Genomic DNA, 27,022 nt, shown 5'->3' with positions numbered 1-27,022 from the left:
TTTGTTCTCTGTAACTGAAATTATTCAAAGAGGTAATTGTAGTTGAAAAATGCGAGCAATTATTAAGTAAGAAAAAAGTTCTATCTTTCAAGAGACTTCACCATCTTTATAATGTTATCAGAAAGTCTGTGCAAGAACAACATAAATAACCCAAGAGATTATTTAACAGTGGGATGCAGAGCTGCTGGCTTTCAGCATAACACTTAGTAAGCATCTTAGCCTGAAATAACATTACTGAGAGAAAACTAAACATTATGACAGACTAATGGAAGTGCTCTTTTATAGTATGTCATTCTCTGTAGTGGGCAGTTCATTCCTAAGGGCCACCAGTGTAACTGTGGTGCCAATAGTCTGCTATCTGAACGGTTTAGTTAGTGCCATCTTTGTAGTGGCAGGAAACAGAGTTTCTATCTGGGTTTTTGAGGCTGCAATGAAATCAGCACTGCATAACAGTATCCCATCCAGGTGTTGTGTTGCAACAGCTGGGCCATGATGGAAATTGCAGGCAGAACCAAGAGATATGGGCAGGGATGCTGCTCTTTCACTAGAAGATCTATCCCCTTTCCTTGAGCTGACTGGGAATCTTCACCTTACTTGCCACTTTTCCTTGCCAACCTTCTCAGTAGGTTTTGTGTTAAACTGCTCTCAGTTAGAACTAAATTCAGACACGATCAGTACTGGACTCTGTTCAGCTATAGCTAAAATCAGACTGAATTTCTCCTCAGCATTCAGCTCTCAAGTTTTCTCTGCTCTGCTGATGCTAACCAATCAGATTATTTGGAGCAGCCTGTCACTTATGGGTCTCTGGTTCTGTGAAGAATTAATCTTTAGCAGTTTGTACATCATTATAAGTTTTTAAAAGTGCAATCCGTCACAGCATGGCGGTGTGTAGCGGCTAAGCTGGTCATGGCAGTCACAAGGCCTGCATTCACATGCTCTTACACCAACCTAAATAGATGTGTCTTCTCAGCCTCGATCCAGTTAGGCTGATGATGGCCATCATTGCTTCCAGATGTTGGCATGGTCATACCAGTCAGACACAGGGAGATTCAGAGGTGGGGTGAGGCACTGTGGGAAGCCACCTACATGTGGGCTCCTCCACAGAAATGACAGAGCTGACACCCATCCAGGCAGGGTTTACAACAGTTACAGGCTTCCCAAACAAAGTGGGTGCTGTGAACTGCACCCATATTGTCCTCATTGCACTCTGAGAGGAGCTGCAAGTGTACCACAACCACCATCATTTTTGCATCATGAACATCCAGGCAATGTGAAGTCATGAGGGCAGCATTAAGTCTCAACCACCTGCTGGCATTCTGGGCAGTGAGCAAAGGATGACTGATGGGTCAGTAGTCTGGATAGTGAGAGTGGGATCCCAGGCATGTGCCCACAGTTCTGATGGGTGACATTCTGTCCATGCTAGTGACTGCTGATATCCCCGCCTCCATTATTTGCTGACACTATATTTCAAAGACAAGCCTCCAGATTGTACAACCTACAACCAGGCCCACTACCAGACATGCATGGTCATTGAGCAAGCATTTGGCTATCTGAAGATATGGTTCTGTTGCCTTCACCATATGGGAGGATGGCAGGTCATGCAGCCCCTGGCAATTGCCAAACTCTTTGTCATCTATTCCATGCTTCACAACATTGCCATGTGCCAATGTTGCTGGCACCTCCATCAGAGGGTGTCAGAGAGTTGTTGGGGTGGAGGAGGGCAGATCAACAAACAGTTCCAGGAGGCAGTGGCAAGGCTGGAGCTCACAGGCCACATTGAACGTGAGTGGGTACATGAACACATATGACACAGGAACTGCCTTGCCACCCAGACTACTTTTTGGGGTGTTCACCACTTTGGGCCCTTGGAGAGGCATGATCGGTCAGCCACAGGATTAACAAAGACTGCATGTACTTACAGTCCTCCTGGGGGACCCTGTTCCCCTCTGGCCTCAACCAATCAAACTGCAGGCCAATCCATCAAGGAGAAGGAAACAGCTCCCTGCCACCTTTCTGCAACACATAGGGCGTTTTCGCACTTACCTTAAGCCGGAGCGACGTCCCTCTTCACCGCGCAGCGTCTGCACGGTTTTCGCACGAATTGCTGCGGAGCACCTGGAAGAGCCGCAAAGTCCCACAGCTTTTGCGGCGCAAATGTAAACCGGTTTTTGGTGGTTTACATTTGCGTCGCAAAAGCCGCGGGACTTTGCGGCTCTTCCAGGTGCTCCGCAGCAATTAGTGCGAAAACCGTGCAGATGCTGCGCGGTGAAGAGGGACGTCGCTCCGGCTTAAGGTAAGTGCGAAACGCCCATAGTGTATATATTCAAAGGCAAGATGGCTTGGTACTGTAGCAGAAATAATTCATTGACCATTTGGGTTCCAGTTGAAATAGCCTTACAACATTGCCACCAGAAGAAGATCGAGTTTGAAACATGAGAAAGTATTTTAGAATCATAGAATCCCACTGAAGGAATAAGGAAAGAGCAAACAGAAATGGAAAAAGTTCTGCTTGGAGATAATGATAACTTAATTTCAAAGGTATTTAAAATACTTCTACAATGGTCTACAGAAGATGAAGTAGTGAAATCTCAAATGATCAAATGGGCAATGTAAATAAAGAAATACAGATGGAAACTTGGGAATATTTGTGGAAGAACTCTATGAAACTTTCAACATGTCAAAGTATTAAAGAAAACTGTTTTAAGATTATGTATAGATGGTATATGACTCCTAAAAAATTAGCAAAGATGAATAACAAGATGCCAGACAGATGTTGAAAATGTAAAAAGCATGAAGGTTCTCTCTACCATATGTGGTGGACTTGTGAAAGAGCAAAACAGTATTGGCAAATGATTCAACAAGAAATTTCTAGGATATTGGGATATGAAGTAATGAAAGTTGCAGAGACTTTCTTATTGGGATTACAAATGGAAAAATTTCCAAAAGAAGATAGAACTTTAATCTGGTACTTGCTTTCAGCTGCTAGGATATTGTATGCGCAGTTGTGGAAGCAAGAAAAAATACCAGAAAAATGGGATTGGATTATAAAAGTTATGACATGGAGTGAAATGGACAAATTAACAAGAATATTAAGAGACTATGATTTAGAAGTTTTTAAGACGGAGTGGAAAAAGTTTAGAAGATATATAGAAAAAGAGTGGAAAATAAAAGGACAATGGACAATTTTTGATAATAATTAAGTTTTAAAAAGAAGAAGAATATAAATTCTTGTTTTAATAGTTAAGGGTACCTTTAATAATTTTTTTAAGTAAATAACACTGGCGGGGGTCAAGTAACGGGGGGAGGGGTGGGTGGAAAGTAATATATGGGGTAGATAAAAGAAATTTTTAAAGATGTAAGATTTAGATATAGATTTATTACCATATGTTACTAATAAAATTGTTTTACCAAAAAAAAAAAAAGAATCATAGAATCCTAGAGTTGGAAGGAACCTGCAGGGTCATCTAGTCCAACCCCCTGCACAATGCAGGAGACTCACAAATACCTCCCCCTAAATTCACCTTGGACACATGTAGTCACTTAAATTCCTCATCCAAGAAGCTTCAGCAACAACTTGTTGGGATAAAATGGTGGCTTGGATATTTAGTGGAACTAAAGTTCTGTTTGAACACATAAACTTTTAAATTGATATATGGACTTTGAAACAATTTATTATGGGTAATAATTGTAAAGAATACACAGTACAGATTAATCAACTTTTATTTTAATTAATTTACAAATTTCCCCAATACATTAATTGGAATTCAGTGCACAGTGATTTTGCTTTGTTTGGCTTTACTAAAAAAAAAAGCTGATCTGTTGGAGTTCCCTGCCACTCAGCTGTTTGGTTTAAATGGTTTGAAGCTATTCAAACCACTGCGTTCTGCTCCTTTGAAAAGCCACTGTTTGTCACCAGCAGAAATCTGGAAGTGAAATGCCTCTCAGCAATTTTACCCCTTGCTTTTTGCTTGCCACCAAAAGCTGTGGCATGGAGCCATTTAAACCCTGCTTTCTGCTTCCTGTCACTTTGCTCTGGAAGCAGAAATCAGGGGTTTAAATTTTAAATGGTTTGCAAATCTGTAGCTATGCAAACCTCCTAGTGAGTATGAGTGCATGGTTCAGCTACAAATCACAACCAAATGGCACAAATGTTATTTGTGCCCATCCATAAATAGGATCCAACCCACAGCAAACTATACACACTATATACTACAGTTCCCAATAATTTATCAAAGAAGTTTGTGAAGCCTTTTGTACAGCTGCTGTATTGCCTGTGTAAATAATCCCTCTTGAATAATTCAGCTTTGCAAAGTTTGTGGTAAACCAGGAGAGTGGGAGCCTTCCAGCCTTCTCAGACAGGCCATTCTACAATGTGAGGGCCACAGCAAAGAAAGCTTTACTGTATCATGTGTTGCTTGTCCCTTAGCGAAATAGAGACTAAAGTTACGAAGCCCAGTAGCAGCTCTGTTTTTCTTGTATGATTAATGCAGCTGTCATAATACAACTACTGGGTAATGACCTCAATGGCAAAACTCCCATTAACTTTAATGGAACTGGACTGGATTCCCTCTTTCTTTAAATAAGATGCTGCACTTTTCCAGTAAAAACCCATTCTGATTTGGCTTTGTTTCAATGAAACTTGCTATCTCATTCAGTTATTCTCTACAATAAATACTGAAGTGCTATAGACCAGATAAAATGGACAAATTCCCATTACCAACAGCATGTAAAGAATGTAGACTGAGCTGCAACAAAGTCAGCAGTGTCAGTGACTAAATTTTTATTTGTTAATTGTCAGTGTTCTATTCACAGCGGGGGTTGGGGGTAGGGAGATAGCAGCAGGGTGAAAGTACAATCCTTCTAGACAGTAAAATCTCTTTACTGTAGAAAACAAAATCACTATACAAACGAGACTTGAAATACTTGAAATAAATGTCTTGCTCATTGTCTCTTGGACTGGAGAAAGCTCAGCATTAGAAGTTTCAGAATTAATCCAAGGATACATCATTCCCTTGTGCTCCCTATATAAAAAGCACTGCCTGTCTTTGGCAGAGGATTCTTAGGAAGCTTAGTACTCTGTCATTGTGGCACATCTCATTCACCTCACTATCCTGTTTCATAAGATTTCCATTATTTGGCTCTGAATTTCTGACTAAAATTATTTGAACAGGTCTTGGGTTTGATAAATGTACAAACATAACATAACATAACATAACAATTTTATTTATATCCCGCCCTCCCCGCCGGAGCAGGCTCAGGGCGGCTCACAACAAAATTCCATACATTAGTTATACAAAATTTTTAAACAACTACATTAACAGTTTAATTAAAATTCTGATTAAAATCTAAAATTAATAAAACAGTATAATATGCTATGCTAGTGCTATTTTCCGATGGCAAGTCCTCTAGCAGCTTCCCTCTTAGTTAGTGAAGGCCAGTCGGAAGAGGATAGTCTTGCAGGCCCTGCAGAACTGTTCAAGGTCCTGCAGGGCCCGCGTTTCCTCTGGAAGTTGGTTCCATAGGCGTGGAGCCATAGTGGAGAAGGCCCAGTCGGGGGTGCTTTGCAGCTTCACCTCTTTCGGCCCGGGAATGGTCAACAGGTTTTTCCCAGCTGACCTCAGTGCTCTCTGGGGTTCATATGGGGAGAGATGGTCCCTAAGGTAGGCAGGTCCTTGGCCATATAGGGCTTTAAAGGTAATAACCAGCACTTTGTAATGAATCCGGTATACAACTGGCAGCCAGTGCAGTTTGCGCAGCCCAGGCTGTATGTGCTCCCACTTTGGGACCCCCAACAGCAATCTGGCCACCGTGTTCTGCACCAGCTGCAGCTTCCGGGTTTGGTACAAAGGCAGCCCCATGTAGAGGGCATTACAGTAGTCCAGTCTCGAGGTGACCGTTGCATGAATCACCGTTGCCAGATCTTGGTGCTCCAGGAAGGGAGCCAGCTGCCTTGCCCGCCTCAGATGGAAGAAGGCTGACTTGGCAGTGGCTGCAATCTGGGCCTCCATTGATAATGAAGGCTCCAGTAAAACTCCCAGGCTCCTGACCTGGCACGCCGCTTTCAGCAGCGCCCCGTCGAAGACCGGGAGAGGTATTTCCCTTCCCCGGGCGCCCCGACCTAGGCAAAGGACTTCTGTCTTCGCTGGATTCAGTTTCAGCCCACTCTGCTTTAACCAGGTTGCCATAGCCTGCAGAGCCCGGTCCAAGTTCTCTGGGACGCAGTCAGGCCAGCCGCCCATTAGTAGATAGAGCTGGGTGTCAACAAGAGTTGAATCAAGCCTGAAGTCATGGAAAAGTCTTGTCAAACCTATGGAAATATTTCATTAATGATCACAGAAAGTGGAATGAATGGAAATTTCATAAGCACATTAATACTGTTTTAGCATACATGGTAGCCAGCCTGAAGCAGAAAAGGTCTTGAAAAGTGGGGGGGGGGGTTTGTTCCCTCTTTTTTTTAAATATCCAATCTGATGAAGAATTCTGGAGAACTCAAAAGCTGGCATATTGTGTTGTGATATTTTAGTTGGCCTTAATAAAAGATATTATGTAGTTTTTATCTTTAAGAAACAGGTTGTTTAATATATGGACACTCTTGTAACTGATTCATAGTACCTTGATCTGGATAGTGGATTGGCCCAAATACTAGTGAATTGGAGACAGACAGGTGGAGGACAGGGAGATGTTGTGCAGCACTTCTGGGAACCTTCTTCTCTTTCCAGCTCTGTACAAATATTTCCAGATTATCTTGCTAGGTCTACAGCAGTCTTGTATGAGAAGTTTCTCAAAATCTTATACTTTATGAAATTATCACAAAATGATGGAGAAAATAGCCAAATGCTTAGCCAGCTCCCTTCTCTCCCTCAGGCATCAGTCACAGACAATAGAAACAGCTTTGCTTTTACTGGGAAGTCTATACAGAAACTTACATAGCATGTAGCTGAATGTATCTGTTAACAAACAGACACAAAACCAATTAAACCTTTGCATACTTTCAAATGCTCAAGACAGAACCTTTCAACCCTTAAATCTGGATCCAACTTTTATGCCTAGTGATCTTTTGTATATGGTAGAAATATTTTAATTTTTATTGCACTCTTTTTCAGTTATTGGCATATGTAAATGGAGAGAACCTCATATAGCATTCTCATGCTATTTAGTTTTTTTTAATTAGTAGTACTGTTCACCTCTCTTGGTTCACACTTTCCCCCTTGCTGTATTTCTAAATGAAAGATGAAATCAGTCTTGGACAGACTCCAGACTCTTGTCATGTTCGAAATGCATGGGAGTCAATAAAGGTCATATAAAAGGAAAGTAGAGTGTAAATCAATTTTGCAGTCATGAGTTGTGCCTAAAGTATCCCATGATGTAATACTATTTGCATATTTCTGTCCTTTGGCTTTTAGTTGAGGGAAATAATAGGAAGAAAAAGATTCCCCCTAGTCTTTGGATATCTATGAATGAGTTCTTCTTTTCACATGTTGTTTGTCGTCTCAGGTGTTCAGATTTCCTGGTTATTTGCACACACTGCCATACAGGGCTTTTTCGGTAGAAAAACCTAGCAGGAACTCATTTACATATTAGGCCACAAACCCCTGATGTCACCATTGTTCCATATAGGGCTTTTTTGTAGAAACGGCCCAACAGGAATTTATTTGCATATTAGGCCACACTCCTGACACCAAGCCAGCCGGAACTGCATTCCTGTGCATTCCTGCTCAAAAAAAAGCCCTGTTGCCATACAACAACAATGATTTTATTACCCCTTGGACAACGAACTTTCTAGTGATTGAAATAAGCATGGGTTAAAATACTACCTTTACATATCTGATTAGTTTAAGTAGCATTTCTGTATGCAATTCAGAAGAGAATTTGTTTCCCACTTTCCCCCAAAATCTTGAAGTGTTCTTTTTTGGGTAAAAAGATAACCCACATTGCCACCCTAAGCAGAATCACACCCTTTGTGTGATCCTAAGCAGTGCTATCCTAAGCAGAAGCCCATTGACTTATTTATTTATTTATTTATTTGTTTATTTATTTATTTATTTATTTATTTATTTTCATTTATATCCCGCCCTCTCCGCAAGCGGACTCAGGGAGGCTTACAACATTATAAAACAATTAATCCAATAAAAAATATAAAACCATAATTTACATCAACTTTAAAACCATTCTATAGCGCTATTTCAATCCAGTATAGGCGGTATTGACTTCTTAACTATGATCAGACCCACCGGTGTCCGGTGACAGCCCTTTTTCAGTTAGATCACAAAAGCCTGTTTAAACAGTTCGGTCTTACAGGCCCTGCGGAACGCAGATAAATCCCGCAGGGCCTTTATAGCTTCTGGGAGGGTGTTCCAAAGTTCTGGCGCTGCCACTGAAAAAGCCCTGGATCTTGTTACACATAGCCTGGCTTCTCTTGGGCCAGGGGCGGACAACAGATTTTTTGTCCCTGATTGCAGTGCTCTCTGGGAGATATATGGGGAAAGGCGGTCCCGTAGATAGGCAGGTCCCTGACCATAGAGGGCTTTAAAGGTTAATACCAACACCTTGAAGCGAACTCGGAATACAACAGGCAACCAGTGCAGCTCTCTCAGCATTGGCTGAATGTGCTCCCATTGCGGCAGCCCCATTAGCAGCCGTGCCACAGCGTTCTGCACTAGCTGTAGTCTCCGGGTTAGCGTCAAGGGTAGCCCCATGTAGAGAGCATTACAGTGATCTATTCTTGAGGTGACCGTAGCATGGATTACCGTCGCTAAGTCGTTGCGCTCCAGGTAAGGGGCCAGCTGCCTCACTTGCCGAAGATGAAAAAAGGCAGATCTAACAGTGGCTGCCACCTGAGCCTCCATTGTAAGGGAGAACTCAAGAAGCACGCCTAAGCTCTTGACCTTAGGGACTGGTATCAATGGTACCCCGTCAAGGGCCGGCAGCTGGATCTCTCTCCCCGGACCGCCCCAACCCAGGTAGAGAATCTCCGTCTTCATCGGATTCAATTTCAGCCGACTTAGTCTGAGCCAAGAGGCTACGGCTTGTAACGCCAGGTCTAGATTTTCCAGGGTACAGTCAGACTGGCACCCATCAATAGATAGAGCTGGGTGTCATCTGCATATTGATGGCAGCCCAGTCCGTACCTCCTGACAATCTGGGCAAGCAGGCGCATATAGATATTAAATAGCATCGAGGATAGGACCGCTCCCTGCGGCACCCCACAGCTAAGAGTGCCTCTGGGATGCTTCCTCCCCTATCACCACCCTTTGTCCCCGATCTTGGAGAAAAGAGGTCAGCCACTGTAAGGCCAATCCCTGAATCCCCACATTGGCAAGGCAGCTAGTCAGTAGCTGATGGTCAACCGTGTCAAAAGCGGCTGACAGATCTAATAACAGCACTGCGGAACCGCCATGGTCCAGATGTCGCATAAGGTCATCTATGAAGGCGACCAGAACTGTCTCCGTCCCGTGACCTGGCCGGAAGCTGGACTGGAATGGATCCAGTGCGGAAGTGTCCTCCAGGAATCCCTGCAGCTGAATCGCTACCGCCCGCTCTATGACCTTGCCCAGAAAGGGAAGGTTTGACACCGGCCGATAGTTCGCCAATATGGCCGGGTCTGCTGATGGTTTTTTAAAGAGGGGACGGACCACTGCCTCTTTAAAAGGTGTGGGGAAGATCCCTTCAGTCAGGGACCTGTTGATAATGTCCTGTAGTGGTTCACGCAGCCACGTTTGGGTAGCCTTTATAAGCCAAGATGGGCACGGGTCTAACCTACAGGTCGTAGGGCGCACAGCTGCAAGGATCCTGTCGACTTCCTCCAGACTGAGTGGACCGAAGGAGTCCAGAATTGAACCAGAAGACGTGCTCGGTGCCCCAAGTTCATCTACTGTATTAATTATAGTGGGTAGGTCGTGTCGGAGCAACGAGACCTTATCTGCGAAAAAGCTCACAAAAGCCTCACAGCCTATTTCCAATTCTCTATTATTTTGTTTGCCCTGCGGCAATTCTGTTAATGACCGAATTATACTGAACAATTGTGCTGGGCGCGAGGTCGCAGATGCGATTCTGGATGCAAAGTAATCCTTCTTTGCAATCCGAATAGCCATCAGCTGTGCTTAGGATAGAACTGGGAGTCTTCTTGCAAGATCAAAATTGATGATTTATAACAGTATTTATCCGTTCCTGCTTTAGTGATGGTTGGCTGTTGAATGATGATAAGTTACAGGAATATTTCGCTTGAGTTATTCTCTTTTGTCATTCGGCTGATGTCACCAGTGGAGCAATAGTTCTGATTTTCATTCAAATGTTTTAATAGAATTCAGCCTATAACATTTACTTACAAAGTCTCTTGCTTGTTTAGGAACATTTTTAAAAGAAAGAATTATATTATTATGAGAAACAAATCATAGTTTTACACAGCAACATATCTCTCTCTCGGCTTGGCTTCGCGAACGAAGATTTAAGAAGGGTGCAATAGTCCACGTCTGCTGCAGGCTCGCTGGTGGCTGACAAGACCAATGCAGGACAGGCAGGTCCGGCCACAGTGGCTGCAGGGAAAAGTCTGATTTAGGGTTGGTGCTGCCAACAGGTCACTCAGATCGCATCATGTCCATGCGCCTCCCACTTCAAAACAAGCAGCATGCAACACTCTTCAGTGTGTATGCCCCAACCCTTCAAGCAGATCCTGCAGAAAAGAACAAGTTCTATGCTGATCTACACAACAGCAACATATAACCAATAGGAAATCAACACATTTTTATAAAAAGAGATCAAGGAAGGAAATGAGGGAAGTATCCAGGGTTTCTACAAGCTGATCACAGGGACATTCTTGATATGGATATTTGTGTTCAGTCCAGCTCTAAAATTTAAAAAATCAAGAGTTTTTACTGACACAAGAAGCAATCTAAGTTGTGGTCTTATGCAAACCATTATCTAGGGGAAATACAGGAAACACTACAAAAGTCTTTGTTTATTTACAGAAAAGTCAAAGGTTCATGAAGTGGAGGGGGACCACAAAAGCCTCACACCTAGGGCAGTCTGTGATCATTGCATTGGGACCAAACTAGCCTTCCTTGGCTTTGTTGGTTCCAAGGGGCAGTGCCCCAAAGTACTTGCATGCTTTGGCCTGTGTGCAAGAGCTCATGCTACTGGGTGTCTTGCTGAAACTTGGCTGTTGGAGTCTCCTGTGCTTCTCTGCATTTGAAAGCATACTGTTGCCATGATCTAGCTCCCAGTGTGTTTTGACAGGGAGGCTCAAGGAGAGAGATCATACTCTAACGGATCGTATCAAGATAGCCATTCTTTTATTAATGAAAGTATTTTTTTTCCATTTTACTGACAAAGAACCTTCTGAGCACCTGTTTTAACTGAATTGTAGCAAATAACTAGCACAGCCACTTCATTGTTTTATATGGCAGTTTGGAGGCAGTGTTCATTCTTCAGTTCAGATTTTCTCCTCCATGTCTCTAGCTCTGTTTGTGAGGTGTTGCTACTGCCATAAATTCTAATCTGTGTTGAAAGACATGACTGGGGATTACCTACTGGGACGACAGGCCACCTGTGAAGGAGTATACAGAATTTTTCTTATGTAGCTAAGGAGAAACAGCTGAATGTTTATACAACTGCTACCGGGATGTATAAATTCAGGATCATGTGTACTATTATCTGCTTCATTGGCTTTGTAAATTGCTAGTGTTAAAAAGCCATAAGCACAATTTGGCAGACCTGTATTTCCACATATTAAAACACTTAAAATGTACCATTAAGGGTAAACAAAAAAGAACAGTAAAACATTCTACAAGTCCTTATACTCAGCTAGCTGCAACAGATTTGCAATTGATTCTTGAGTTTCTGTGGAAGTAGATTTTCTAATGGTGCATTTTCCTTGATGAGATCCTTCTGGTGGTTTTAGCCGCTGACTGAGTCCCACAGGAAGAAAAGAAAAGGAAGAGAAGATGTAGGACTAACATATTAATACAACAGATGTTTGCCATTCCTGATTTCTTTCTTGAGTGCTTGGTTCACACCAGTGAAATGACTGAAGCATGGTGTTGTGTTTTGCCATGAAAATACTGGTGGTGTGTTTTAGTTCTACATTTTAATGTGGAGTGTTTTTTTTTATGTGGAGTTTTAAATGTATGTTGCTATGATCTAAAACAGGGGGGTCAAACTCATTTGTTATGAGGGCCGGATCTGACACAAATGAGACCTTGTTTGGCCGGGCCTATTTAAAATTAGGTAGCAGAGATATAAACTTTGTAAAGGACACAGACAAATACCATTAAAGCTGTAGAGTGTGAGAGAAATCTGTGTTCTAGCCTAGGTGGCAAGTTGGGAAGTTAAGCTTTGTGGAAGTTACTGACCCAAGTGGCAAGTGTGAAAATAAGTTTGTGTGGCTTAGTCTGTTTAAGGAACCATTACACTATTGTACCTATCTGGAAGTACTATGCTTAGTAACCATACATAAACTATGATGATGTTCTATTTGTAAATAAACTATATTCATATTTAAGAAAGCAACCATTTCTTTTAAAAGATGCCCTTTTACCTCAGAGCCACCCCCACATGCTGACCATTCTGTCAGTCTACCATATACAACTTAGCCATCCTTTTCTTTGGGTTCAACTAAAAATTCTAAGGTGAGAGCCTTTGGTGGCAGTGAAAATAAGAACGCAAGAAGGCAGCATAAAACACATCACTGCAGAGAGAGGTGCCTTGAGAGAGGTTACATAGAGGTGCTTTGACAAACGTTACACATAAAGGGATCACTCAGAAAAGCAAAAATGTTACACAAGGGGTTTTCAAATGTACATCCCTGACAGGTTCTTGCACATATGTTATGTCTGAGTCATCTATCCCATTGTTACACTTAATGCTTCTCAATGACTGGTTGCTGTAAGTTTACAGTACGGGTTTGCCAAGTTATAAGATTTTGGCACCCAACTGACGTTATAAACCAAGTAGTTATGACATCTGAATGTAGATAGTTGGTTAGCCCCAAACCGAGCTAATGTGTTAACCACAGTTTGCACTAATTGTAGTTTGTTGTGATGCCTTAATTCACAAACCAGTAGCAATGCCCCATGTTGCCAGGGTCAGGATATGGGGAGGAAATCTACCTGCTGGAAGACATGAAAGAGGCAAGAAACAGACAACTCAGTCTTTGTTGCACAAACAATAGGTGACTCAAACCACAGTTTACCATAATGTCTGAATGCTGCTTCTGAATAACAGTGCTGGGACTGAATATGAAAAGGTGGGTTATAGATTTGTTAGCATCAGAGAAGCCACTGTTGAAATTCTAACACAGAGTGGGATCACACTGGGAATTTGGCATAGCAGAATCCCAGCTTTGAAAAAGCCAGCACTCTTTGATGTGTGCTGTAGCAATCACACAGCCCCTGTCCTGAAGAGCAGCATTCAGACTGCTGCTGTGTGTACTGGGTGCGTGCATCTTGCACCCCAGCCATTCAGACAACTGGGAAATGTGACCTGCATGCACTTTAGATATTTGCTCCTGAGAAGTTTCCAGTAGCTATTTAATCTGGTCCCAGCCCATCCTAAGACAAGATAAAGAGAGGCAGGACTTGGGGGCAGATGTGCATGTGGGATTGTGCACATTAAATCTGGAGAGGAGGCATGACTAAGTCAGACCAAATCTCTTGTGTGATCGCACCCACTGTCCTATTTCTTGAATGTATAGGTCTAATCCAGGATGGAAATTCAAAGGAGCTTTTCTTTTGCTTAAAGATATGGCTTTATAGTAAATGGTGATAATGAATATTGAAAAAAATTATAAGGGTAATCATCTTTAAAGACCAAGTGTTGAGTCTTTTGAACATGATTAATAATTATCCCTTTCATAAAGAATCCATCTTAATATATGAATGGCTGCAAAAATTACTTTAGCTTTGAAATGGAATTTTCCCCCCTTGCTTACCAAAGCTCAGTTTGATATCGGATGGGAAAATCTTGGAATTGTTTGATTCAGAGAAGGTGCATCATATCGTATTTAACACGGAGTGGGATCACTCTGGGAATGTGGCACAGCAGAATCTCAGGTTTGAAAAAGCCAGCACTCTTTGATGTGTGCTGTGGCAATCACACAGCCCTTGCCCTGCTGCCAGGAGAGGCAGCGGGGCTCAGTATGATATGGGAGGGGAAAATCTTGGAATTGTTTGCATCAGAGAAGATGCATCATATAGAAATATTCAGCAATAAATCTAGTGCTACAGTTTGTTTATTTTCCAGCATGGGCTCCAATTAAAAAGAATTCTTGAAGATATAACAATGTCTGACACATTGATATCAAATGCTAATACTTGAATCTTTATTTAGAGTGTCCAGCTTCCTTTTTTCTTGTATTATGTAACACACATGCTATCTTTAGTATATAAAATTTCAATTTCATCTTTTTGTTTTCTCCATAAAGAAACACTAAAATACTGTTTTAAAGTAATGATCAACTGATTGATATAGCTGTTTCCCTCTCTCTGCCTTTAAGGCAGCCCTTCTCTGTCATTGCTAGCAATCAGAAGCATTCAACCATGCACAATATTTTATGGGTGTAAAAGCTCTGTATGCTTGGGTTCCATTTCATTTATTACTTGATATTGGGTCAGCGGCAGTTCACAGCAACATACTGCAATGCACTGCTGTTTAAGGCTAATTATGACACTAACCTTTGCAGTCTAGTTTTTGAATATTGCTGAACTGTTTCTTGTATAGGAAAAAAAGGTAAAGGTAGTCCCCTGAGCAAGCACCAGTCATTTCCAACTCTGGGGTGATGTTGCATCACAACGTTTTCACAGCAGACTTTTTTACAGGGTGGTTTGCCATTGCCTTCCCTAGTCATCTACACTTTCCCCCAGCAAGCTGGGTACTCATTTTACCAACCTCGGAAGGATGGAAGGCTGAGTCAACCTTGAGCCAGCTATCTGAAACCAGCTTCTGCCGGGATCAAACTCAGGACGTGAGCAGAGCTCAGGAGTGTAGTACTGCAGCTTTACCACTCTGCGCCATAGGGCTGCTGTATAGGAAAGGGAATGGGAAATATTATGTTGGACATCTTCTTCATTTTCCCTCTGCTATAGAATACATTGTTAAATCAATATAATTGTTACATTGTTAAGTCAATATATTCCTCCTCTACCTTCTGCATCACTGGTAAGGGGTTGGATCCCGACTAAAATTTCTTTTGGCTATGATAGCTTCCACTCACGGAGTGTGATTTTCCTGCATCCCCCTTCCCATAGCAGCCCCAGATGCCTCCCCAAGTGCCATTCCAGGGGGCCAAAAGACCCCCAGAAACACAGAAGAGGGCATTTGGGGCTGATGTGAAAAGGGGGGAAACTATGCTCTGTGAGCAGATATTCTTGCACCTATTTAAACCTATGTAAACATCTGATCTGGGTGCAGGTCGTGATCTCCAACTGTAAGAAGCTGATTTCATAGTAACAAACCAAAATTAAATCAATGGGTGGGACCCCATTGGGAATTTGGCAGTATCCTGGCTTTGAAAAAGCTGGTGCTCTGATGCATGCCATGGCTATCATACAGCCCCCGCCCTGCTGCCAGTAAAGGCATGGGCTGCACATGCTAGAGGAGCATTCAGGCTGCTCATGCATGTGCAGGGCATGTTCATTGCATGCTCTGGCCATTCAGACAGCTGGGAAATGTGCCCTGCATTCACTTTCGAGATTTGCTACCAGAAAGTTCCCAGTAGCTATTTAACCCTGTCCCAGCCTAAGATGAGATAAGGCCAGGCAGGACTCGGGAGGAAGACGTGCTCATGTCATCGTGCACATTAAATCTGGAGGGGAGGCCTGGCTAGGTCAGGCCAAATCTCTCGTGTGATCACACCCAGTGTGTGTGCTTGTGAATTAGGAACAAAATAATTCAACAAAGAAAATTATATTCCTTAAAACTGGTCAACCTGTGTATTGCCTTAGCTCCAGCATCATACTCTTCTATTTAAAACTCCCTTCCTTCCTTGTTTTAACCCCATAATTGCTCTCTTAATCTCTGTTCCTGTGCGGGACCATTTTTGTGTTGTTTGTTCCTGGCAAAGAGTAGGCTCCCAATGGTTCAGCTCTTCCACTAGTGGAGTTGGGGTTGGGGAGACGCCCACCACTGACAGTGTGTTTGAATTAAATCAAAGAGTAGTTTAGGGAACAGTCATAAACATCTCTACTAGCAAGTAATTGCAATTTTGTTCATTTTGTACTCTTAGGAAAGGGTTGCTAGGACTGCAGCCTTAGACAAAGCGCTATTAGATAGATAAATGTAACAGATAACTATATTATTATAGGGAATGTAGAAACAGCTACTTTAATCATATGCATTGTAGTTGTCTGTATCTAATTTAAGATCAGGTGTTATGTTTATCCATACAAATATGCACCTGAGGATGGGAAATGTGTTGTATCAGTTAGCAGAAATCAGTTAGTTGTGGCTGAGAATGTACTTGAATAAGGATCTCTCTTAAGGTCCAAGTCTACCACTGTCCCCCAGGCACACTGTTTTTATGCAAGTGTAGCATGGTATATGTCTGAAATGAGATGTTGTATGCTGGGAGAAAGTCTGGCTTCTGTGTGCATAACATTGTGGGTTGGGTTGATGAAGGAGACTACACATTTTCCTCCATTTTGTATTATGTTCTTGAAATATAAAAAAACTAAGTGTAGATAAAAATTCCTGTCTTATTGACAGCAGCAGCTAATTCTAAATTATTGGAACAAGACTGATATTTAATTTTGATATTTATTGCTTTTTTGCAGCAGTAGATGGAGAAAAATGTTAAAATATAGAGAAAACATTCTTTGTCCTTGAGGACATCATTGTACACTGCAGAGAGAAAAGCATCATATTCTTGTTCTACAAGAATATGTTTTATTGTCTGATCACATATGCAAATCCATGAATTAGTACATGGAAAACACTGCAAATTCTTTCCAGAGGAAGTTGGTGTCTGTTCTTTTTGGCCGGGTTTCTGTATAAGAGCTTTGATTATCTAGGATACAATGTGAAAATGGCAGTGGTAGAAAGTGCTGTCAAGTCTCTAGCAGTTTATGGTGATCCTGTAGGTTTTTAAATGCAGGAGACATTCAGAGGTGGTTTGCCAGTGCCTACCTCTGTGTAGTAACCCTGGACTTGCTTATTGGTTTTCTATCTAAATAGCAACCAGGGCCAACCCTGCTTAGCTTCTGAGATCTGATGAGATTGGGATAGCCTGGGCCATTCAGATAAGGATACAATGTGAAAACAGACTTGCTGTATCCATCCAGATATTTTACTAAAAGAGATAAAGCATTGTTCTAGAGGCATCAGTGAACTAATACACTACTTTCTCAGAGGCAGTGAAACAGAGAAACATACTATGTCTGTTCCAAAGAAGCCTACTGATTAGGTATGTATACCCAGAGAATTTCCAGTCCACATCCCCAAAATACCTTATAAGGACTTTTATGGTATGTTCCAATCATCCAAAATGGTACCATATTTGGGATTCCAAAATACAAAATACTGATCTCCCCCCCCCCACCCCCAAATTGGGAGAAACAGACACAAGTGCTGGGTTAACTAATGGGCTACTTTATTTAACTGTTAACATTAATTAAATGGCAAGGGCCAACTTAACCTGTGGTATGACCAAGGCCAGGGGTATCCAAACCCCACCCTTGTTATATAATGGGCAAGTCTCCGTGCCCCAGGTGGGAGCCAAATGGTGCAGCTAACACCTGGCTGTCACAGGAATCATCTTGAAAAATCTGTCTGCAGAGCTCAAGGAGAGGATCTGCCCAAGATGTTCCCTAAAGGCAGTCTGCTTTCCCCATCCAGAGTCATGCAACCCAAGGGTTCTACTTACAGACTCTTGACTCCAAATGTGGGTTTTTTCAGCTGGAGCTTACTAAACCGCATTTCAAACCCACTAAACTTGGCCATTGTCAAGGCCAAGCCTCAGTTTAGACCCTTGCACCCACTAGGAGGCCCAAGACCTTCCATGGCCCCTGCAATAACTCATCCAGAAAAATGTCCACCCCCACTTCTGAAAGGCATATACCATGCCTCCTGTACAGATCATCACAGTCAGCCCATATACCAGGGCGTGGTAAAATACAACAAATACCCCTTTCAAGAGCCTTCTTCAGCTGCATGTTTGCTTTGTGATGCGTCTTATCTATACTTCTTGGGTCACTAACACCATGTCAAATGAAATGTGGCACTATAGTAGACCAAACAGAACTCAGGCCACCGATTCTTAATGACCTGAAAATCAGCCAGGGCCTGCAGGATCAAGGCTTTCCCTTTGATCAAGCCTAAATCATTGCCACCTAAGTAGGTAACTAAAATGTTGGATGTACGACCCTTCCCCCCTTCAAACTATAGTGGAAGAAGGCCTGGCCATTGCAATCCATGTCGCCCTTGCCACTCCACCATTGCCTACTGGCTGAGACCCAGTTGTGTGCTGATGGGCACCCACTTTGCCCAATGAGCAGCCCAGAAGACAAAGCTATATCCATAGATGAGGACTCTCTGTCTCTCACAGTGGACCACTGGATCTGAAAAAGAGAAAACAGCTGCCACGGAAGCAACCCCAATGCAAAAAAAATGGGCACAAAAATGTATTCCTGACAAACCCAGCCTACCAAGGGCATTGGATGTAACCACTCAAAACTGACACTTGGTTAAGGGGCTTGAATCCTGTTGGTAAAACAGCAGGCCACACACCCCTGACCCCCTAAGAACTAAAATAGTCAGCCAGGACAGAAACCGGACACAACTCCCTCTCCAAACAGGAGAGGTCAGTCAGTCTTGGAGCGTCGCAAAATCAGATATGCCATTCCATCAGCTAGGCAGACATCCTGTGCAAACAATGCCTGGCCAGATGTGTCATTTCATGACTGAGCCACCAGTTTGCTAATACAAAATGCTCCAAAGAATGCAACCAAATCAGCAGTTTTGCAGAAACAGGCCTCAGAACTAGATGAATGTACCACCATCCACATGGCCTTGAAGTCCAAAAAAGACCAAAGGAGAAATGGGTTGCCTAAGGTCAGAACTAGCCCCCACTTCCTGTGTCCAGCTCTCCAACATCTTATGCAACCTAAAGTCACATGTGGGATCTGCAAAGCCACATTCTTTGCTTGTGTAACCTACAGCAGAAGGCTGCCCCCTCACAGAGCTAACAGCTAAACCCTTACCTTTGGAAAAACACAAAAATGCAAAAGGTGTTCCATGGGCATTGGCTAGGATTTATGGTACCCAACTTTCTGTCTGAACTCTTCAAACTGACAAAATCTCTCCATCTGTTTGTGAGAGACAGCGTCAGCTACCCTGTTATCCACCCCCAGTGCATGTCTGGCAAAAAGCAAAATATTGAGCTGCAGGCAACAAAGAATAATGGCATGGACTAGAGACATAACCTGAGGGGATTTAGATGTGAGGAAATTTATAACCTGAACCATTGCCACATTGTCACATTGCTAATGCCTCCCCACCCCCACAAGCAAACTTCCACAAGAATTGGAAAAGCATTCCAAAAAGGTACGGTCCCTATTAGTGCCTTCCACTCTCCAGTCCTTAGGTCACTTTCAGCCCACCAGTGCCCATGGATATAGACACCAAACCCCAAGGATCCAGCCACATTGGATGTGATTTGCAGTTCAGTTTTGAGCTTCAAATCCTCTCTCCAAAAGAAGATACCATTGAAAGAATTCAAAAACTCCAGTCAAATTCCTAAATCTGTTTTCATACCCACGCTAACCCAAATTCAATGGTGTGGGAGTCGAAGACTGCTCATGGCTTCATAAGAAGGCCCGACCCCATCACCACAACCTTGCAAGCAAAGTTGAGGGGGCCCACCAGCTGCTGGAACTCCTGTAAAGCAGACTTTTTCTTTCCCTTAAAATTCAGTGACACGCATTTGCAAATTGTCTAGTTTACATTTGGACAAGTGTGAAGCCTGGGCCACTGTGTCTCACTCTACCTCAAGGAAGGTCAACACTTGAACACTTGTGTTTTTTCATGTGCCAAGGGGACTTCTAGCTCCTCTGCTAGTTCCAGGAAACCAACCTAAAGGTGAGCATAGTGACCAGAACCCAGCTGGCCAACCAAAAAAAGCCATCCAAGTAGTGAGCTACATTGGTCAAGCCAGTGGGCCCACTCCAAAAATGAACTAAACCTTTCAAAAGCTGCACATGAAACTGAACAACCCAAGGGCAAAGCTCTGTCCATATAAGACTGACCTTCAAAAAAGAACCCCAGTAACTCAAAATCATCAGGATGGACAGGAAGAACACAAAAGGCAGACTTGATGTCACATTTTGCCATCTCACTACCCAATCCACAATGACAGACCACCTGAACCACCTGGATAACATGTACTTCACAGAACATAAATGGTCTGGAATAGAGTAATTAACTGACTCACCTCTGGGATAAAAAGGTGGTGTATTAAGTGATACTGCCCAGGGATTTTTTTGGGTACTATTCCCAAGGGAAAAACCCTCAAATTAGGAACCAGAGGAGCAACAAATGGACCCAAAACTCTGCCTTCAGCCCTTTCCTTCTCAGTTTTTGATCAAACTATATGTTCCATGCCTTTAACAGAATGTAGATTGTGAGCCGTAAAAGGAGTTCTGGGACCCTGGATTGGGATCTGCAAGCCAAACTTAAAAACCCTGTAACAAATACCAGCTTTCTGATCTCTTTGGGTACTGCCATAACCAGGCCTCAAGCACTCTCAATTTTATGAGACTGGGTACCTTTACCAGAGGGTTCATTGGAACCCCCACTAAGAACGTAAGAGAAGCCATGTTGGATCAGGCCAATGGCCCATCCAGTCCAACACTCTGTGTCACGCAGAGGCCAAAAAAATTATAAAATATATATACACACACACACTCATACACACACACACACACATATATATATCTTCTTCGTGGTCTCTGTGCTTCACACCCATGGGATACGGTGCCTGCGCCAATTCCCGAATCGGTATCTGAAAAGCCCGGGATTTTTCCACGCTCGGTGCCAATGGGCATGCACAGGCATCCCAGTACGCATGCCCACTGGCGCCAGTGCGGGGATCCGGCCAGTTCCTTTCTGACCGCTGCGCGGAGAGGTTTCCCTTTCGTGTCCCCGGTCGGTGAGATATTGGTTTTTTGCCTTTATCGTTGTAAATAGCCCGTTTGTTGTTTTTCTTAGCATAGATAGTTAGTTAGACATATTTTTTTAAAAAAGTTTGTGTGTGTGTCTGTTGGACTGCCCTCCGGGGCCTTCCCCCCCGTTTGTTTCCCCCCAAAGTTTTTTTCCCTTCAGAGGACTCTGAGTGGGTTTTTAGCGACTGGAGTCTATGGAAGGTCGCTGGGTTTTTTTCAAATGCTGCCGTTCCTGCGGGAAGAAGATTGCCCCCCCAGATGGCCATTCTCTGTGTCTTCTCTGCTTGGGTGAAGCGCACCGTGTGGAGTCCTGCCCACATTGCCTCCGCTTCTCCAAGCAAACGAGGAAGAACCGGGCAGTGCGGATTTCGGCGGCTCTAACCGAATCGGCACTCCGCCCTCAAAAATCTGCATCAGGCCCGTGGGCATCAACCATGGCAGACACCCTGGCCCCGACAGTCACATCAGCTGTTGTGACCCCGGTTGTGATTGAAATGCTGATCGAGCGAGGCTTCTCCACGAAACGATCCCATGACGGATCAGTGGAAACGCCCGCTAAGAAGCGTCGGGATGACTCAGGGACCCAAGCATCCGCCCCGAAGAAGGCCAAGGAGAAGCAGAAGAGGCCCCGCACTCCATCACCATCACGCGACGTTTCGACACCGACTGCCCCGCTGAGGAAGATCCTGGCGTCCCTGTGCTATAGCCCATCGGCATCGAGAGGCAGTACTCAACAACACCGTCTCTCAATGTCCGAGCAGGAGATCGACCTCACCCAGCGATCCTCGTCATCTGGGTTGTGGCGTCGCAGTAGGAGCGGGTCGATCTCAGAAGTGGAGGCTTCGGTGCCGATGGATCCATCTCCCCCGATGGAACCCAGAGGCAGACGGGAGCTAGAGCCCTCCATGGCACCACGCCGTTTCCCACTGCTACCATCGTGGGAGCAGCGTCAATGGCCGCCCTCCTATTCGTATCCGTACCCTCCTTATCAGTGGTATCCACCAAAGGAGTTTGCGGAATGGGATCAACAGTCTGAGGCGTCCTGTATGTCGAGGCAGAGGGACACATCCACAGCAATCGCTTTGCCGGTCACCAAAGTGATTCTGCAGGCAGTGAAGGAGCCCTGGAAGAAACCATCTTCGACTCCAGTGTCATCCAGAAGGCTGGACCGTATGTATAGGGTCCAGGAGACGGGGGCTGAGTTCCATTTCACCCATCCAAAACTGAACTCAGTGGTCGTCTCTTCTTCCTCCAAGGCACGAAAGGTCCACTCATCCCCACCCGACAAGGAGGGAAAGAAGTTGGACAATATGGGAAGAAAGGTTTACTCTGCAGGGGCCCTAGGAGTAAAGGTATCTAACTATGCGGCTTGCATGGCTAGATACCAGTACTCCGTATGGGAACAACTCACCCCTCTCCTCTCCTCCCTGAGCGAGGACAAAAAGGCTGCTGCCAGGATGCTGCAGAAAGAAGGCTTTGCTGTGGCCAAGCAGCAATTGGCTGCAGCAAAGCACATGGTGGACGTGTCGGCAAAGGCAATCACGTCCGCTGTGTGCATTCGTCGGCACTCCTGGCTACGATCAACAGCCCTGCAGCAGGACACTAGGGCTTTTGTCGAGGACTTGCCCTTCGAGGGGGATGGCCTTTTTAGCACCACCACAGACAGTGCACTGCAGGAGGTAGACAAGAGCCTGAAGACCTCTAGGAACCTGGGTGTGCAGGCCACCTCCAGGGCTCCTAAGGCGAAGCAGTGGCACAAACCGTGGGCCAAGAAGCCTTTCCAAAAATTTTCGCCTGAACAGCAATGGCGACCTCGCTCCACGCAGCCTGACAGACCATTGTACTCAGGCAACAACAGGAACCGCTACGGTTCTCAGACCACCGGCAAATCCAAGGGTGCTCGCCCTCAAAAGCAGGACCTTTGACTTTCTCGTGGCCCGCATCATCGCCCCTACTACATCTATCTGCCTCCGCCCTTTCCTACCTGCCTGGGAGTTGATCTCTTCAGACAGGTGGGCCTTGTCCGTTATACAAGAGGGCTACAAAATAGAGTTTGCGCAGATTCCGAACCAATCCGTGGTGATCACCACTCCCCCTTCCCCACCTCTGCTGGCGGAGGTGAAAACCTCCTACAGAAGCAAGCCATAGAGAGAGTTCCAATGGAGGCCAGGATGGGAGGTTTTTACTCTTGCTACTTCTTGGTCCCCAAGAGGGACGGGGGCTTAAGACCAATTATGGATCTTCGGAATCTGAACAATTTCATTTTGTACCAGAAGTTCAGAATGTCCACGCTGCAAACAATCCTGCCCCTCATCAACCAAGGGGACTGGATGGCGACCCTGGACCTCAAGGATGCCTATTTCCATGTCAGCATCCATCCGGTGTTCAGGCATTTCCTCAGGTTTGCAGTGGGTTCCCAGCACTTCCAGTTCAAAGCCCTTCCGTTCGGCCTGTCCACTGCACCTCGGGTGTTTACGAAGATGATGAGCGTTGTGGCTGCCCATCTCCGTCTCCAGGAAGTTGTCGTCTTTCCATACATCGACGTCTGGCTCCTTGTGGCGAAGTCGAGGGAAAGTTTGTCATACCACATTGCCATCACTCTACGTCTTCTCGACACCTTGGGGTTGCAGGTCAATTTGGAGAAATCTCACCTTACTCTGTCAAGGACAGTGCAGTTCATAGGGGCTTTGCTGGATACGAACCAGCATCGTGCATACCTGCCTTCGCAGATGGCAAAGGACATTGTCGGTCTGGTACAACTGCTTCAGAGGCGAAAGTGGGGCACAGCAGCTTCAGCGGATGCTGGGGCTGATGGCGGCGATGACAAGCGTGCTACTTTTCGCAAAACTGAGAATGAGAGGCCTACAGTTGTGGTTTCTTCGCCAGTTTCGTCCACTCAGAGACACACCTCGAAAGAGGTTCACCATACCATCCGGGACTCTTCAGACGCTACAGTGGTGGGAGTCAGAGAACAACATCTGCCAGGGAGCTCCCTTCCATCTGCCAACTCCTACTGTGACTATCACCACAGATGCTTCCTTGTGGGGTTCGGGGGCCCACATGGAAGGCCTGTGTGTGGGGGGCCAGTGGCCACCAAAACTGACTCAGTTCCACATAAACTACCTGGAACTGCTGGCGGTTCACTTTGCCCTACGCTCTTTCCGTCCCTTAGTGGTGGGGAAGACTGTAGCGCTGCTTTCGGACAATACCACTGCCCTGTGCTACATCAACAGGCAGGGAGCGACAGTGTCTCGTCGGCTCTGCGCATTGGCGATGGATCTCTGGTTGGAGTGTCTCCAGTACGACGTCTTCGTGAAGCCGGCACATCTTCCTGGGGTCCTCAACATTCAGGCAGAATCCCTCAGCAGGAGTGGGGCTTCCCCACACGAGTGGGAAGTGCAGTGGCATTTTCTGAAGCCTGTATTCCAGCTTTAGGGGTACCCGCAGCTGGATGTCTTTGCCACAGCCGAGAACAAGAAATGCCCCATGTTCTGTTCCAGAGGGGGAGCAGATCCAGCCTCTCTGGGAGACGGGCTCCTGCTTCCTTGGGAGGGTCGGTTCATCTACATGTTCCCACCTCCGCCGTTGTTGATGAAGGTGGTCAACAAAATAGCAAGGGAGAGACCACGCTGCATCCTGGTGACTCCCTGGTGGCCTCACCAGAACTAGTTCTCGATCCTGCTCCAACTGTCGAGGGGGGTCTTCTACCAGTTCCTGGCAGAACTGGACCTTCTGTCAGCTCAGGGCGGGCATGTATTCCATCACAATGTGCCCCATCTGAAGCTGACAGTGTGGCTCATCGACCAGTAGGGTTCTCTGACAGGGTCCAGCAGGTTCTCATGAACAGCAGGAAACCGTCCACCCGCGCTTCCTATGACAGGAAGTGGCAGAGATTTACTAAGTTTTTGGTTGACCCGTCGGTCTCACCTAGCAGGGTGGGGTTGCTGGCAATTTTTGATTTTTTGTTGTCCCTAGTGGATGCGGGCCTGGTTTTCTCCTCCGGCAAAGTTTATTTGGTGGTAATATCTGCCTTCCATGATCCGGTGGAGGGGTACTCTGTTTTCACACAACCTCAGTCCAAAAATTTTTTGAAGGGGTTGTTTAGGCTGCAACCACCATCAAGATCGCCCCACAGTTGTGGGACTTGACTTTAGTGCTGGACAAACTAACTCATCGCCCCTTCGAGCTGATGGCCACGTGCTCTTTGCAGCTCCTGTCATGGAAGACTGCATTTTTGGTTGCCATCACATCAGCACATCGTGTTGGGGAGCTCACGGCGATGCGGTGTGATTATCCTTATCTTGTTTTTCGAGACGCTGGGGTTTCCCTGGCTCCGAACATTACTTTTCTTCCGAAGGTGGTCTCTCAGTTCCATCTCAATTTAGAAGTTTGGTTGCCCTCTTTTTACCCTAACCCTTCCTCGGACGAGGAACGTAGATTGCATGCTCTGGACGTTAAGCGTGCTTTGCTGTTTTATTTGAAACGTTCAAAGGTTTTTCGTAAGGACAAGCAGGTTTTCGTTTCGTATGCTGCTCCCAAGATAGGTTCCAGGATTTTGTCTCAGAGGCTCTCAAAATGGCTCACTGAGACGATTAAACTCTGTTATTTGTTGGCGAAGAAGCCGTTACCTGGGCCTGTTCGTGGACACTCCACAAGAGCGATGGCCACGTCGGTGGCGTTCCTGAGAGATGAGTCCCTTTCTGATGTCTGCAAGGCTGCCACCTGGTCTTCTCCACATGCCTTCATGAAGCACTACGCGCTGGACGTGCATGCTCAGCAGAGGACTCGGTTGCGAACTGCGGTGTTCCAAGCTGTTTCTTCCGGATGACCGTCTTCCTGCCTCCAGGTATGTCTTGCTTGCTAGTCTCCCATGGGTGTGAAGAACAGAGACCACGAAGAAGATAGACAGGTTGCTTACCTGTAACTGTAGATCTTCGAGTGGTCATCTGTGCATTCACACTACCTGCCCTCCTTCCCCACTGCTGACGGTCTCCCTCCAGTAGGGGCTTCCAGCGGTCAGGAAGGAACTGGCGGGATCCCCGCGCTGGCGCTGATGGGCATGCGTACTGGGACGCCTGCGCATGCCCATTGGTGCCGAGTGCGGAAAAATCCCAGGCTTTTCAGATACCGATTCAGGGATCGGCACAGGCATTCTATCCCATGGGTGTGAATGCACAGATGACCACTCGAAGATCTACAGTTACAGGTAAGCAACCTGTCTATACACACACACACACACACACACACACACTGTGGCTAATAGCCACTGATGGACCTCTGCTCCATATTTTTATCTAACCCCCTCTTGAAGCTGTCTATGCTTGTAGCCACCACCACCTCCTGTGGCAGTGAATTCCATATGTTAATCACCCTTTGGGTGAAGAAGTACTTCCTTTTATCTGTTTTAACCTGACTGCTCAGCAATTTCATCGAATGCCCACGAGTTCTTGTATTTTGAGAAAGGGAGAAAAGAACTTCTTTCTCTACTTTCTCCATCCCATGCATAATCTGGTAAACCTCTATCATGTCACCCCACAGTCGACATTTCTCCAAGCTAAAGAGCCCCAAGCATTTTAACCTTTCTTCATAGTGAAAGTGTTCCAACCCTTTAATCATTCTAGTTGCCCTTTTCTGGATTTCTCCCAATGCTATAATATCCTTTTTGAGGTGCGTTGACCAGAATTGCACACAGTACACCAAATGAGACCGCACCATCGATTTATACAGGGGCATTATGATACTGGCTGATTTGTTTTAATTCCCTTCCTAATAATTCCCAGCATGGTGTTGGCCTTTTTTATTGCAATCGCACACTGTCTTGACATTTTCAGTGAGTTATCTACAATGACCCCAAGATCTCTCTCTTGGTCAGTCTC

General features: G+C 45.0%; 1 protein-coding gene across 3 annotated transcripts in view; it reads left to right on the top strand.

The window, feature by feature from the left end:
• The window catches only part of SLC44A5 (solute carrier family 44 member 5), a 333,196-nt gene that overhangs the window by 220,097 nt on the left and 86,077 nt on the right, over positions 1 to 27,022 (top strand). The gene's annotated exons all lie outside the window — the stretch shown is intronic.

The sequence above is a fragment of the Heteronotia binoei genome, chromosome 2, assembly GCF_032191835.1.
Source record: "Heteronotia binoei isolate CCM8104 ecotype False Entrance Well chromosome 2, APGP_CSIRO_Hbin_v1, whole genome shotgun sequence".
Classification (NCBI taxonomy): Eukaryota; Metazoa; Chordata; class Lepidosauria; order Squamata; family Gekkonidae; genus Heteronotia; species Heteronotia binoei.
This window is presented reverse-complemented; position numbering and strand designations above follow the sequence as displayed.